Source organism: Triticum urartu, chromosome 6, assembly GCF_003073215.2.
Source record: "Triticum urartu cultivar G1812 chromosome 6, Tu2.1, whole genome shotgun sequence".
NCBI lineage: Eukaryota > Viridiplantae > Streptophyta > Magnoliopsida > Poales > Poaceae > Triticum > Triticum urartu.
Genome location: NC_053027.1, coordinates 24,872,354 through 24,887,267, shown reverse-complemented (window position 1 = coordinate 24,887,267; position 14,914 = coordinate 24,872,354). Strand labels below are relative to the sequence as shown.

The following is a 14,914-nucleotide window of genomic DNA, read 5'->3' as shown; positions in this document are numbered from 1 at the left end:
CTGAGGACCGTAAGACAGACGAGAAGTTGAGAGAACCCGCTGACGGGTCACAGTGGAGAAAAATCGAGAGAAAGTACTGGGCTCAGTTTGCAGGTGACCCAAGGAACGTATGGTTTGGTTTAAGAGCGGATGGCATTAATCCTTTCGTGGAGCAGATCAACAATCACAGCACCTGGCCCGTGACTCTATGTATGTATAACCTTCCTCCTTGGATGTGCATGAAGCGGAAGTTCATTATGATGCCAATTCTCATCCAAGGCCCTAAGCAACCCGGCAATGACATTGATGTGTAACTAAGGCCATTAGTTGAAGAACTTTTACAGCTATGGAATGGAAACGGTGTACGTGCGTGGGATGAGCACAAAAAGGTGGAATTTAACCTGCATGCGTTGCTGTTTGTAACCATCAACGATTGGCCCGCTCTCAGTAATCTTTCAGGGCAGACGAACAAGAGATACCACGCATGCACGCACTGTTTAGCTGACACCGAAAGTATATACCTGGACAGATGCAGGAAGAATGTGTACTTGGGCCATCGTCGATCTCTCCCGACCAACCATCAATGTCGAAAGAAAGGCAAGCATTTCAAAGGCGAGGCAGATCACCGGAAGAAGCCCGCCATGCATACCGGTGATCACGTACTTGATATGGTCTCTGATTTACACGTAATATTTGGAAAGGGTCCCGGCGGACTAGCTGTTCCGAATGACGCTGAGGGACGCGCACCCATGTGGAAGAAGAAATATATATTTTGGGACCTATCCTACTGGAAAGAGCTAGATGTACGCTCTTCAATCGACGTGATGCACGTGACGAAGAACCTTTGCGTGAACCTGTTAGGCTTCTTGGGCGTGTATGGAAAGACAAAAGATACACCTGAGACACGGGAGGACCTGCAACGTTTGCATAAAAAAGATGGCATGCCTCCAAAGCAGTATGAAGGTCCTGCTGGCTACGCTCTTACCAAAGAAGAGAAGGAAATCTTTTTTGAATGCCTGCTCAGTATGAAGGTTCCGACTGGCTTCTCGTCGAATATAAAGGGAATAATAAATATTCCAGAGAAAAATTTTCAGAACCTAAAGTCTCATGACTGCCACGTGATTATGACACAACTGCTTCTAGTTGCATTAGGGGGCTTCTACCGGAAAACGTCCGATTAGCCATTGTGAAGCTATGTGCATTCCTCAATGCAATCTCTCAGAAGGTGATCGGTCCAGAATCATACCAAGACTAAGGAGTGATGTGGCGCAATGTCTTGTCAGTTTCGAGCTGGTGTTCCCACCATCCTTCTTCAATATCATGACGCACGTCCTAGTTCATCTAGTCGACGAGATTGTCATTCTGGGCCCCGTATTTCTGCACAATATGTTCCCCTTTGAAAGGTTCATGGGAGTCCTAAAGAAATATGTCCGTAACAGTGCTAGGCCAGAAGGAAGCATCTCCATGGGCCATCAAACACAGGATGTCATTGGGTTTTGTGTTGACTTCATACCTGGCCTTAAGAAGATAGGTCTCCCTAGATCGCGGTATGATGGGAGACTGACTGGAAAAGGCACGCTAGGAGCGGACTCAATAATATGCAGGGACGGGCATTCTTGGTCTCAAGCACACTACACAGTTCTACAGAACTCTACCTTGGTGACCCCGTATATCGATGAACACAAGAACAGTCTGCGCTCCAAACACCCGGAGCAGTGTGACGACTGGATTGCATATGAACACATCATGACTTTCAGCAGTTGGTTGGAAACACGTCTCAGAGGTGAGAACACTATTTGTGATGAGCTATACTCGTTGTCCAGGGGACCATCTTCGACTGTATTGATTTACAAATGATACGAGATAAATGAGAATACATTTTACACGATCGCTCAAGATCAAAAGAGAACGAACCAAAACAGCGGTGTCCGCTTTGATGCAGCAACCGAGAGGGGAAATGACACATATTATGGTTACATAGTGGACATATGGGAACTTGACTACGGACATGATTTTAAGGTCCCTTTGTTTAAGTGCAAATGGGTCAATCTGTCAGGAGGCGGGGTACAGGTAGACCCACAGTACGGAATGACAACAGTGGATCTGAACAATCTTGGGTACACTGACGAACCGTTCGTCCTAGCTAATGATGTGGCACAGGTTATCTATGTGAAGGACATGTCTACCAAACCTAGAAAAAGAAAAGATAAGAAAGCGAATACATCATACGATGAGCCAAAGCGCCACATAGTTCTTTCAGGAAAAAGAGACATCGTGGGAGTGGAGGGCAAGACAGACATGTCCGAAGATTATGAAAAGTTTCATGAAATTCCTCTCTTCAAAGTCAAGGCTGACCCAAGCATCCTGATAAACGATGAAGATTATCCATGGTTACGGCGCAATAAGCAAAGCACACAAGCGAAGAAAAGTGAAGACTTTATCTCCATAACTATTATGATGATACCATGCCAACTTTCAACCTTTTTCCTAGTTCATTTGAAATGCATGTTGTAACAGACGAGTTTCCGTATGAAACCCTGATATCTCGAAACAGATTGTCTGTTTTGTTGAAATGCTTTGAATGTTTTGTTGAAATGCTTTGAATGTTGCATTTTATAAACCTCTAGTATTATTGAAACTAAAATTATATAGAATTTATGCAACTAAAATTATCACAGTATTTTCTGTTCAAAACATTAAAAGCAAAAAAAAAAAAATTTATTGATGATGTGGCTTATAGCTCAATGGTGCATTTTAAACACACAAAAAGTCAGGAGTTCACAGAATTTTCATAAAGAACCTTTTTGTTACAAACTTTAATAGCAAAAAGAATTATCATAAAATAAATTAAATAAGTAATTAGAAACAAAATGTTTGTATGTGTAGTTAATTTAGTTATGGCCGCTGCCGCTGCGCCGCCGCGCCCCCTATATATTATGTGTAGTTTAGATGTTGTAATTTAGTTGTATTAATTTGGATGTGTAGTTAATTTAGTTGTTGTAATTTAGTTGTATTAATTTATATGTGTAGTTTAGATTTTTTTGGTGATATTATTGTCGAATATGCAAATGTTTGTATGTTCATATGCAAAGAATATGTCAATTTTTTCATAGAATTTTTATAATTTTTTTCTGTTGTAGTTTTGTTCATAGAATTTTTATTTTGTTCATAAAATTTTTATGATTTTTTTGTTCATAGAATTTTCTTTGTCAATTTATGTATATGTTCATATTGTGTATGTATAGGAAAATTGTGTATGATCAAGGTCATTTATGTATATGTTCATATTTAGAAGAAAAAGAAGGAGAGAAAAAAGAAAAATAAGAAGAGGAAGAAGGAGGAGAAGAAGAAGAATAAGAAGAAGATGAGAGGAAGAAGAGGAGAAATAAATAAGAAGATAAAAAAGAAGAAAAAAAAGAGGAGAAGAAGAAGGAATAGAGGAGAAGAAGAATGAATAGCCTTTCTTCTCCTCTACTTTTTTTATTCTTCTTCCTTTTCTTATTTTTTTATCGGGTATGTCGTTGTTGATATACCCCCCCTCCCCGATAACTTTTAGTAAGTACTACTTAGAAAGTGTTTAATATAATTAGTTAGAAAAATAATAGAACTAGTTAAACTAGTTTATTTTTAGTAAGTACTACTTTATTCTATTTATAGTAAGTGCTTAGTAGTTGAACTACTTGATTTAATAAAACTAGTTTATTTTACTATAGAAGTAGTTTATTTTTAGCAAGAAAATTAATAGAACTAGTTTATTTTTTTAGTTAAAGCAATTATTCCCGCATCGACGTCGACGATGCCTATCCCGCATCCTCGTCGTCGACTCGGCGGAGGAGGCCGGCTTGATCAGAGGGGCCATGTCCGGGACTGGGCTCCGCCGGGATGGTTTTGGGATGTGCTACCTTCCGGGGGACGTAGGTTGGTGAGGAGCCAGCCCGTCGTTGACCCAATCCTTGTTTGGTGGCGGTCGCGTGGGCCAGTGACGGTGCCGAGGCTTCCGGACACTGCGGAGGTGGTACGTCACCGTGTCAGCGAGGAGGACGAGCACGTCCGTCGCTACATGGTTGTGTTGGAGGGTAGGTTCGACAATACCTGACAAGTTCTTCAGGGATCTCACTGGAGCGATCCTGTGATGGTTCCTTCTCTTTGGGTGTCCACCGCCCGTGCCAATACCCGTCGGGCGCTACGATTCTAGCTGTACTAGCGATGTTATATGTATGATAGTATTCGAGGTGTATTAGTGATAATATTCGATGATGTAGTTTTGCTTATAATTGAATGCATCCTAATTTGAATATTACTTTATTTTGCGATTTGATTTTGCTTATTAAATGCTCAAATTGAAAAACTACGCCTACTTTGAATGCTAAAATTGGAGAGCACTATGCAAGGCGTATGCATATGATTAGTTGATAGCTTATAGGGTTTTTGTTTTCGCAGAAATCTAGGAGCCCCCCTCCATCATCCCTGCAAGCGTCCCCGTCACCGACCCCCTCCGACCTCGATGTGAGACCAGCCAAACCATTTTTTAGAAAGATAATTAAACGATATTTCGGGTTGACTTTAAGTCTGTCGAGTCTCCACCATATATGAGAGAACGAAGAAGCCCGACTGTTGTCGTGGGGGTCGTTTCTCCTTCTTCTCCGGGTGCTAGACCTTTGTTATACACTAGGGGAAGAAGGAGTAACGACCATCACCGACGGTCGCAAATGTCAGAGAGGAATCAGTGAGGGAGAGTTCCACCATATATATATGTGAGAGGACGAAGAATCCTGACTGTTGTCGTGGGGGTCGTTTCTCCTTCTTCTCCGGGTGCTAGACCTTTGTTATGCACTAGGGGAAGGAGTAATGACCATCACCGACAGTCGCAAATGTCAGAGAGGAATCAGTGAGGGAGAGTTCCACCATATATATATATATATATATATATATATATATATATATATATATATATATATATATATATATATATATATAGAGGACGAAGAATCCCGACTGTTGTCGTGGGGGTCGCTTCTCCTTCGTTCCCGTGTGCTAGACATTTTGGTGTAATGCACTCGGGGACGAAGTGAGGAGCGACCATCACCGAGAGTCGAATATATACACCACGTGGGCTAAGAGTTTTCAAGAAAAGACTCGACAGGCCGATAGTCAACCCATGATGAATAATAATGATCTAATTTAGTTTTTGTAGTACATATATTTAATTGTATAAGTTTAATCTTTGAATTATGAACGTAGGAAATGTCGTCATCAGACGACGAAAGTCTCCCGGGGGAGTGCAGCTGGTGCCACGACGATCGAGGTCTGTGCGACAGGCCTCATCTGAACGATAATCGGCGCTTCAGCATTAAGCTCGAGGAGACCTTCGATGTTGAAATGGTATGCAACGACGACAAGTGTTTTTCGTAACTAAGCATTACTACAACTATTTCAACGTGTAATTTTCATCTTTTATAATTCGAGTAGCTTATCCCATGCCATGCAAGGCGCTATGTCTTGGAGAGGATGGGTTTTGAAGACCATGAAAGTTTCGAAACAAAGAAAATTCACCTAATGACTCATCATGATGTGGATTTTGAAGTAAAGTTATACAATTCTGAGAGCGTAACCCATTTTGGTTGCAAAAAATGGGAAGCACTTTGCAAGATGTATGGTTTTGATGAGGGTATGCTTGTCACCATGGATCTTGGTGATCCTGAAATCGAGCAAGACAATATGGACACTTGGGTCCTTGTTGATACGCCTCCAATTCTACCGCTATGTGAGTTTCTCAAACATTGTTATTAGCTAATTTATATTGTTTATTTCAAAATAGTTGACAGCTTATTTTCATTCTTCAAAGAATGTGCGGGAGATGGTAGACAAAACCCACTACACCGATGGCTCCGAATTAACTTACAAGGAGAAAAATCATCTGGTCGAATTTTGTACTGACATTGAGAATTACAATATCTACAATCAAACTCCTCAACATTATGGTCAATACGTGCTACTAGTGCATGTGTTGAACTACGGTAACTACCATGGAGATACCCTGGTAAGATTTTTTACTATTACAACATTCGTGCATCTTTTGCATACTTCTAAAACTAGTACATCATTGCTAACTATGAAGTTATTACTATGTTTTTCAGCAGATAATCTCAGAGAACTGTGTGCCTCATTTGATGTATCAGAAAGGTAGCTTTAGTGTTTTGAACATACAGCCAGGTCATCCTATGAATCTCATCTGTCCATACCAGATTTCTAAAAGGAATGGAGACATGCAAATCAAAGGATGGAAAAAATATATGGACAGACGTAAGGAGGTTCTTGGAAGCAAAAGGAAGCGAAGCGCAAGAATTGGAGACAGGATGATCTCCATTCTCCAAAATGGAGAGTCAGGGTCTATATTGTTTTATGCTATTTTACCTTAAAGAGGGTATTTAGGTCCTACCTAATACTGATGATCATGTGCTAAGAATAATTAAGTATGGTTGGTTCGATGACTATGAGGATAATGATCGTATGACTTGTTATTAATAACGAGTAGAAGTTGTATGATGATGATTAGTAGACTTGTTATTATATATGATGATGCATGATGCGAATGAAGAGTTATTATATATCAGCGGGTGAAATAAACATGAATTGGATTGAAGTGAAGGCAACATGCATGTGGTGCATGTCAAAAGTAGTACAATCCAAACTTGATCAAGTTAGGATTAGTATTACTTTCGACATGCACCACATGTTGCCTCACTTCAATCTAAGTCATGTTTAGGCATAGCAGTAGTAGTAACACCGAGATAAGAGAGGACACAGCTCTATTAATTAGCTACCTATACCAACCTAAATTAACCCCAAAACCCATAAACCACCCTCCTTTCAAAAAAAAAAACTAGCCCCTAAAATGCTGACACGTGGAAACTTATTGGTCCCGGTTGGTGCTACCAACCGGGACCAAAGACCCTCGTGCCTGGGCTCGCCGGAGTGACCATGTGGAGGCCCATCTGTCCCGGTTAGTATAAGAACCGAGACTAAAGGCCTAGAGCATTAGTAACGATCTTTTAGTCCCGGTTCTCCAACCGGGACAGATGGGCCTTATGAACCACGATAAATGGCTCTTTTTCTACTAGTATGACAGATCCGGACAGCTGTTACCAGTGGCAAGCGCAAACTAGTGGCCACCATTGGTAAGCAGACAACCATTGCGGATTTGCGGCCCGAGAGTTACCGCCGTTGTTGCAAACCCAAGCAGGGGCGGTTGCTGGAGGATACTCTCTCAGCTACATCAGCGACATATATTTTGGTACAAAGGGAGTGGATGACATCTTAATTATTATGCTTTTCCCATTTCTATTTCTTTAGTTCATGTGTCCAAACGGGACACGAAGCTTGCAACATAAATTAAAAGGGGAACCCTCGAACTCAATTATTTGATAATTCGACGCACGTCGACCACCTTCCCAGCGGGATGTGTGTCCTATGGGATCCCATGCCCACCGCTAACCACTTCAAGCCTTATCCCCTAGCGAAGCACCGTCCACTCATTTATCCTATCATGGCCTTCTTGTTTCTCTGGAAAATCTCCGGTCGAGCGTTGCTGCGCCCGCCACGGCTGCTAAAAACAATCGTTGTCCAAGGAAAGATAAGGCTCCGCCACCCCCGCTGTTATGGTTGCAACCCACAACAACATGTTTATTGCAAGTAGGGACAAATCTCGGCGCCGATGCAATGGCAATGGACATGACTTCAAGGCAGGGCGGCACTCCTACAACAAGTATGGCAAGGCGATGATCGGCAGTCGGGACTCATCTTGAGCATCTACGATGTTGTGGTGGACGCCGGAATTGGCAACACATACAATGTAAGGGGGGGGGGGGGGGGGGGGGCTTGCCGGAGGTGCTTCCTACAGGGTCGGGCCGCGGACTCGCCGGATGTGCCTTCGCAACATTGAACATTGGTTGTGCAGCAACGGGGTTTGCAACATGGGTCGTGTTGCGACGGAGTTTGCAAAATGGATCATGTTGCAACATGGGATGGGCCGGGGAGAGGGACGAACGCACGGTGGTAATCACATGCAATGGCCGGCTCGCCATCCGGCTAGTCTTTGCCCCAGTCGGCCAAAGCGTTGAGCATGCAAATTAAAATCGATGTTAGCCTACTACTCTAGCTTTTGTTATTTGCAAAGGAAGTGTCAATAAAGGTGCATGTTCTACGAATTACTAAGACGCATATGAGACTATTTTGTAGAGTTATTTTTTCATTAGGAGGCGCTATATGATGATAACATATTATATTACTCAATTTCTCACTCTCGTCTTACTTGCCACATCATCTATTTTGCATATGTGGCATTCCTGTTATTGTCTTATTACTCTTACTATGAGTAATCTTAGTCAGCCGATCCTTTGACCGAACGGCAGCATCGCTAGCATGCCATGCAACTTGGTGGGCCCCGTGTACCACTATATCTCCCCCACCTTATTTTCGCCCGAACGGTTCACATCCATTTGTTTTTCCTCAGCCTCCTCTCTTCTATCTTTGTCCATCACCCAACAACCACCATGGCATGTGCCTCGCCGGAGCGCCCCTCCTCTTTTGTATTTCTCTCTTGTGCCTACGCCATGGGCTTCTTCCTCCAGTAAGACGCCACGGGATGCGCTTCCCCAAAGCTAAGGGCCGTCGCCTGAATTTTACCACCGCTGCCACATTTTCGGTCAAAGGAGGCCGGCTACCGCTGTAAAAATGTTGTTGCCAGCGGAGTGGCGCATCTGCTGACAATGCTCGGAGGCGTCACTGTGTTGCAACGGGACGCTTTTGAACACGACATTTTCCAACATCCGAGCAGTTGTGGGAGGTGATAGTGATGCGAGCTTGTCAGCAATGTTTCCGTGGGCACTGATATTGCGTGGGGGCGACGACTGAGCGGAATGTGGGTCATGTTGTAAGTCCAACATGGCTCATGTTGCAAAGCACTCGCCGTGCAAGTCTTTGAGCACAACATGACCCATATTGCAACCTCGAGCGCAAGATGCTCCATGTTGCAAACCTTGTGGATGCGCGGTGTATCCAACGGCTCGCGACCTGGCTGATCCTTTTAAAGATCAGCGCTGATGAATACATGAACCGTACATGTGACAACTGGCATGGTCTGGCACAGCTAAGAAGAGCGGACAAGGCCGAGCACCACTGTTGACAGAGTTGCAGATTTACTGGATCCACAGATTGGTAGATGGAATGAACAATTGGTTTATGACACGTTCATTGCAACTGATGCACAGGCAATACTTAATATTCCTTTAAGCATGAACAGTGGTGCGGACTCCCTCGCTTGGGCGTTTGAGCGATCAGGCTTATACACTGCTAAATCGATGTACCGTATTCTTATGACTCGGAAAGAGAGTGCAGCTCTCGAGGAAGGAACGACTACTGAAACTTCAAATGAAGAAAAACAGATACGGAAGGCTTTGTGGAAGCTCAATGTTGTTCCTAAAGTGCGTGTTTTCTGGTGGAGGGTTCTCCGCGGAATCCTTCCTGACGAGACCACGCTCAAATGGCGACATATAGCAGAAGTTGATGGATGCAAAATCTTTCATACAATGGGAGAAGATCTAAAACATGCGTTGATTCATTGCGTGAACGCTGCTGGTTTCTGGGATGCAGCGAGGGCATGGTTCCAGATTACTCTTCCACGTCTACACCCTGCCAGTTGGGCGAGGGATATCTTATGTGATCAGCGGATCATGGACAAAGATCGACCCATCATTATTACCATCATGTGGAACGTTTGGCATTCTAGGAATCGGGTGAAGCATGATGGCGCAGCTCTTGATCCGGTGACTACAGCAAGACATACAAGAGAAGTGATAGCAATCCTTGAGCTACCAAGGAAGGAGCCGGTGGTATTGCCGGGGCACGGGTGGCGACCGCTGGAACAAGGCATCATCAAGATCTCAACTGACGGGGCACTAAACTTTGAAGAAGGCGAGGAGGAGGTGGAGGTGTTGCTCGCACAAATACTTCTCTGCTCGCGGCATGGTGCAAACCTCATCCAGGCATTTCGGACCCTTTCATCATGGAAGTTATTGCTATGCATGAAGGTGTCAAGTTTGCCAAACTGAGGGGTTTTATGCATGTGATAATGTAAACTGATTGTCTAGAGGTGGTGTCACTCTGGAACACTCGCCACAATACATGTTCAATTGTGGCTCCTATTTTAGATGAAATTGGAGAGCTAGCTAGGGATTTTACCCTTTTTGAGATTCAACATGTAATGAGGACAGCAAACATCCCAGCTCATCTCTGTGCTAAGCGTGCCTGCACTTTGAATGTGACTGAGTGTTGGCTCAATGATACTCCAAGCTTCCTAGTGACCAGTCTGTTGGCTGACTGTCCTAGGACTGCTTTTTATGAATAAAGCTCTCTAAATTGCCAGCCAAAAAAAAGAGCGGACGAGGCCGAGCCGATCTCAGGAGTTGAGCGAGTGTATCCCAAGTTCCATAGACTGAAAGTAGAAATACCAGAACATGTTATGATTATGAGACATTTCCATTTACCTGGAAGCAAGAAAGAAATTTCTGTATACACAAGAGTGGGGCTTGAGGGCATTTACACAACTTCTTACGAATCGAAAGCCTCGGAAAACGGCAACCGAATCTACACAAAAGAAAGAAAAAGAAAACGAAATCCAGCCACAGCAACCTCCTTCTATGTCCTCCACTCTCAACGCCATGGCGGTAACGGGAGAAATGAAGTAAGAGCTGCTTGAAGCCGAAGCGCATGAGGAAGAAGCAGAGCCTGCCCACCAACACCACGGACTCCACCAGCCACATGACGTGGTACACCACATGGTCCCACAGCACGGCCATCACGTTCATGCGCCGCCGCCACCTCATAAGCGCCGACAGGAAGGCCCTCGCCTGGGACTTGGAATGCGCCGGTGGAGCACCGCCACCGCCAGCACCATTCCCGCTCCCGTGCTCACGGCCGCATTCCTAGCCGTTGGCGCCGGCGCCCCGCTGGCGGCACTGCCGCAGCTCTCCGACGCTGCCTCCTTCCGCAGTATCAGTTCCGACGCCCCGCTGTTCCTGCTCTGTTGCCTGGCCCCCGGCTTCCTCGGCATGGTACGCTTCCGTATCCACTCGGCCACCTTTCCGCGCGCCATCAAATCTTGTCAATCCAAGTTGATCGAACGATCTCGACACGATCGAGTCAGTTGCTTCTTGTTCTTGTTGCTTGTTTGCTAGCTACAGCTCTGCACGTCCAACTCCTGCTGACCGAGCTTTATAACTTGGTGACTATAACGGAAAATGATTCTTTGTCAGACGTACGCAAGCCTGGTCAATGAACCAATGCTTCTGCTTGATTCCTGGGAAGATTCCGACCTGAAGCGATGGCTCAAAATGCTGACGTTGTGATAGATGGCTTGGAAAGTGGATCGGAGAAGTTTGGATTAACTAATTATTAAGATGTCACGTTAGTAGGAGTAGTTAGTCAAGCTCATCATTCTTGCTTGATAGTGTATTATGCCGCCGTGGTGCTCAAGACAAATTTATTCGGTTGATCGCTTCATCGTCTCTCATGTCTGCAAAACGTTGTTTGACTCTGATGACAGGAGCGATGACGCTAACATGCAGGTGATGGCCAACTGTATGATTGTTCTTTTTTTGTTCTAAAATAATGCGACGCTAACAGTTGATATATCAAAAAAGGACACTCCATTGAATCACTGCTGGGAAATCCGTAACAAATCACTTCTTTGCCCAGTATAACTCTCGGGAAAGACAGGGACTCGGCAATTGTCACCCATTACCGAGAAAGCTTTCAAAAAACTCGGCAAACAAAAAACACTCGGTTTACAGACCTTTTACCTTTTACCGAGAGGTGAGAGCTCAAGCGCGGCCATTGACAAAGAAGACGCCACATGCACCTTCCGCCCGCGGTTGATGGCTCTGTAATGGTGGGGTCCATTGTGCCGAGTGTGCCACAACGCACGCTCGGCATATACTTTAACACAGGAACCATTTACCGAGTTTTTTTTGCCAAGGCTCTCGGCAAAGGTCTTATGATGATCCCATGTATTGCCACATGGCTTGTTTTGCCGAGAGTGATGACACTCACAAATAGCTATGTTAGTTTATTTTACTTTACGGAAATTTGCCAAGTGCCCGACACCTAGAGCTCGGGAAATGATCAGAATATACCAGAGGATGCCATGTAGCCATGTTGCCGAGTGCTACACTCGGCAAATGATCACTAGATATACTAGAGGCACTCGGCAAGGTGTAGTCACCTTTTTGTTCGAAAACGTTTTGCAGCCAGCCCAGCAATAACACATACTCCCTCCGTTCTATAATGTAGTGTCTATAGATTTTTCCAAAAATCAAACATTAGAAACTTTGACCATACTTATAGAGAAAAATAGGTACATTTAGAATACCAAATACACATCATTGGATACATAATGAGTTACATTTTCATAATGTACATGTAGATGTAAAATTTTTCTCTATAAACTTTGATCAAAGTTGGCAAAGTTTGACTTTCAGAAAAAATATATATGCACTACATTGTGAAATGGAGGGAGTATAGTAAACAGAGGCACATATCACCATTCATATAGCATTTCACAAATGCCATGTCACATCATAAAGCAATTGACACATACGTATCATCAAACATTTATCACAAGTTCATTGTCAAATAAATATATGACAAGTTCATTGGCACAGACACATTACAAAGTGCAATGTCTCACACACCATTAGCAATTTAGACACATCAATCACAAGTTCAGGGTTGTCTGGAATGACATATCAAAAATACTTTGAATACTGATACAATGGAATTACAATCATACATTTTTTTTGTAATTTCTATGATTAGAGGAATTTTGTAGCAACTTTACATGATATATTACTTTAAGAATTTTACTTTAGAGCCCTTAGAGCATGTGTACAATAGAACCCTTAAACCCTTAATAAACATCTGGGTGGATTGCCCGGTCACAAAATGGCTGCTCAACTGCCCCCCACACCAAGCCCAAATGTCCGGGTTGTCCAACACTCCCCAAATGTAGCCCATATGTGGCAGATATGGGGATGTCTGGATGTACCTTGACGCGGCCGCCATGTGGGAATGGCCCAGGCCTACCCCGTCCGACCCCACTCTGCACAACCTTAGACCAAACCCTAGACCAGTGTTGATCGCTCCGCTCACAATCCATTCTGCTTCAATCCCCATCCTTTCCCCTCACCAAGCCACGATAGTCCGCTCTGGCGACGGATCTGGCAACTAGTTTCACACCATCGACTGAGACGTGCTTCTCAAGGAGGAATCGAACTTCTCCTTGGAGATGAGGAGCTTGCCGTTCGAATTGACCTCCGCCGATCACGGATGGATAGGGGGGGGGGGCACTAGTAGAAAAAGGGTCAAACGTGAAGCACATTAGTGCCGGTTTGAATTTGAGCTGGCACTAATGTGTACATTAGTGCCGGTTCCAACGGCTAGCCGGGCCGCTCTCATTAGTACCGGTTCGTGGCGAACCTTTAGCACCGGTTCGTGCCACGAACCGGTACTAAAGTGAGTGGTGGCAGATGTTGTCAGTCCGGGGCCCCTCCAGCACCTTTAGTACTGGGTCGTATCACGAACCGGTACTAAAGGTCGTCCTACATAGACCCTTCGTCCACCCGAGCTCGCTCTGTTCTTCCCCTTTCCCCTCTCCTCTCTGTTCTTTTCCCTCTTCCTCTCAAGCTCATCACACATTTTACCCAAGATTTGAAGGCCCCCATCCATTCAAATGATCACAAAGGTTAGCAACTTTTTCCTTTCATCTCTCATTGCTAGATTAGCTCGTGCAATGCTTTATATAGTGATTGATTTTTGAGTTTAGTAATTTGGGAGGAATTATATATATGTGCTAGTATTTGATTTATATGCAATTTGAGGTCAAAAATAACACTTAGTTTTGCATATGTAGGTGTGGTTTACTTAGTACCTTCTAAATCTCCGTCGTAACCACCGTCGATCGCTCGCAACGTCCCGTCGCCGGCACCACCTTGTGGTGAGCCTCTTGTTCATGAAGTTTTATATAAAAAAAAAATGATGTTTGTGTGATTTGGATATATAGTTACTCGTATAATTATCTTACCCATACGTTGTTTGTTATGCATAGTGCCATGGTTTTGATATCCGTCCCCGTCGGCCCTCGTCCGGGTTATGATTCGGATGTGGTATATTCTCTTTTAAAACTATTCATTGCATTTCGTGTTTATGACAAATTATGCCCATCAAGTTGACATAGATATTTGTATGTAGGAGGTAGTTGAACTCGAAATTCCAACCGACCCTATTGTCGAGAGGTTAAATTTAGTTGAAAGAGAAAACGATGATTTGAAGGAAAAATTGAAAAGAATTGAGGGGGAGAAGATGGAATTGGAGTTGCATGTTGCCGATGTCGTCGATGATCACAAGATTAAGATGGAGAAAATGCGCTTGAAGATTAGAAAGATTAGAAAATATGCCATTCATAGTGAGGCTTGGTATCATTATGCTGTTGGATCAATTGTTACCTTAGTTGCGATCTTGATCGCATTTGTTGTTGCATTTAAATTCTTTAGCTAGAGAGTTATTTGTTTGTTGCATTTAAGTGTTGTATGATCTTTATGTATGAACTTTATGTATTGTATTAATTTGATGTTTTCGGTGCTGTGTATTGAAGATGAGCCGGCAATGGATGTACAATAACCGATGCTCTCCCGAGTTCATTAATGGCGTGCGTACTTTTCTGCTTGCGGCTGAGGCAAACAAGCGAGCGGATGGTTTTATGCATTGTCCATGTGCTGGCTGTAAGAATGGTCGCAATTACTCTACGTCAAGAACCATTCACGTCCACCTGTTTGAGTCCGGTTTCATGCCCCACTATAATGTTTGGACCAAGCATGGAGAA

The 14,914-nt window shown here is 43.9% G+C and overlaps 1 pseudogene; it reads right to left on the bottom strand.

Moving 5' to 3' along the window:
- Window positions 1-10,435: 10,435 nt before the first annotated feature.
- LOC125516436 lies at window positions 10,436-11,170 on the bottom strand (annotated as a pseudogene).
- Window positions 11,171-14,914: the final 3,744 nt, after the last annotated feature.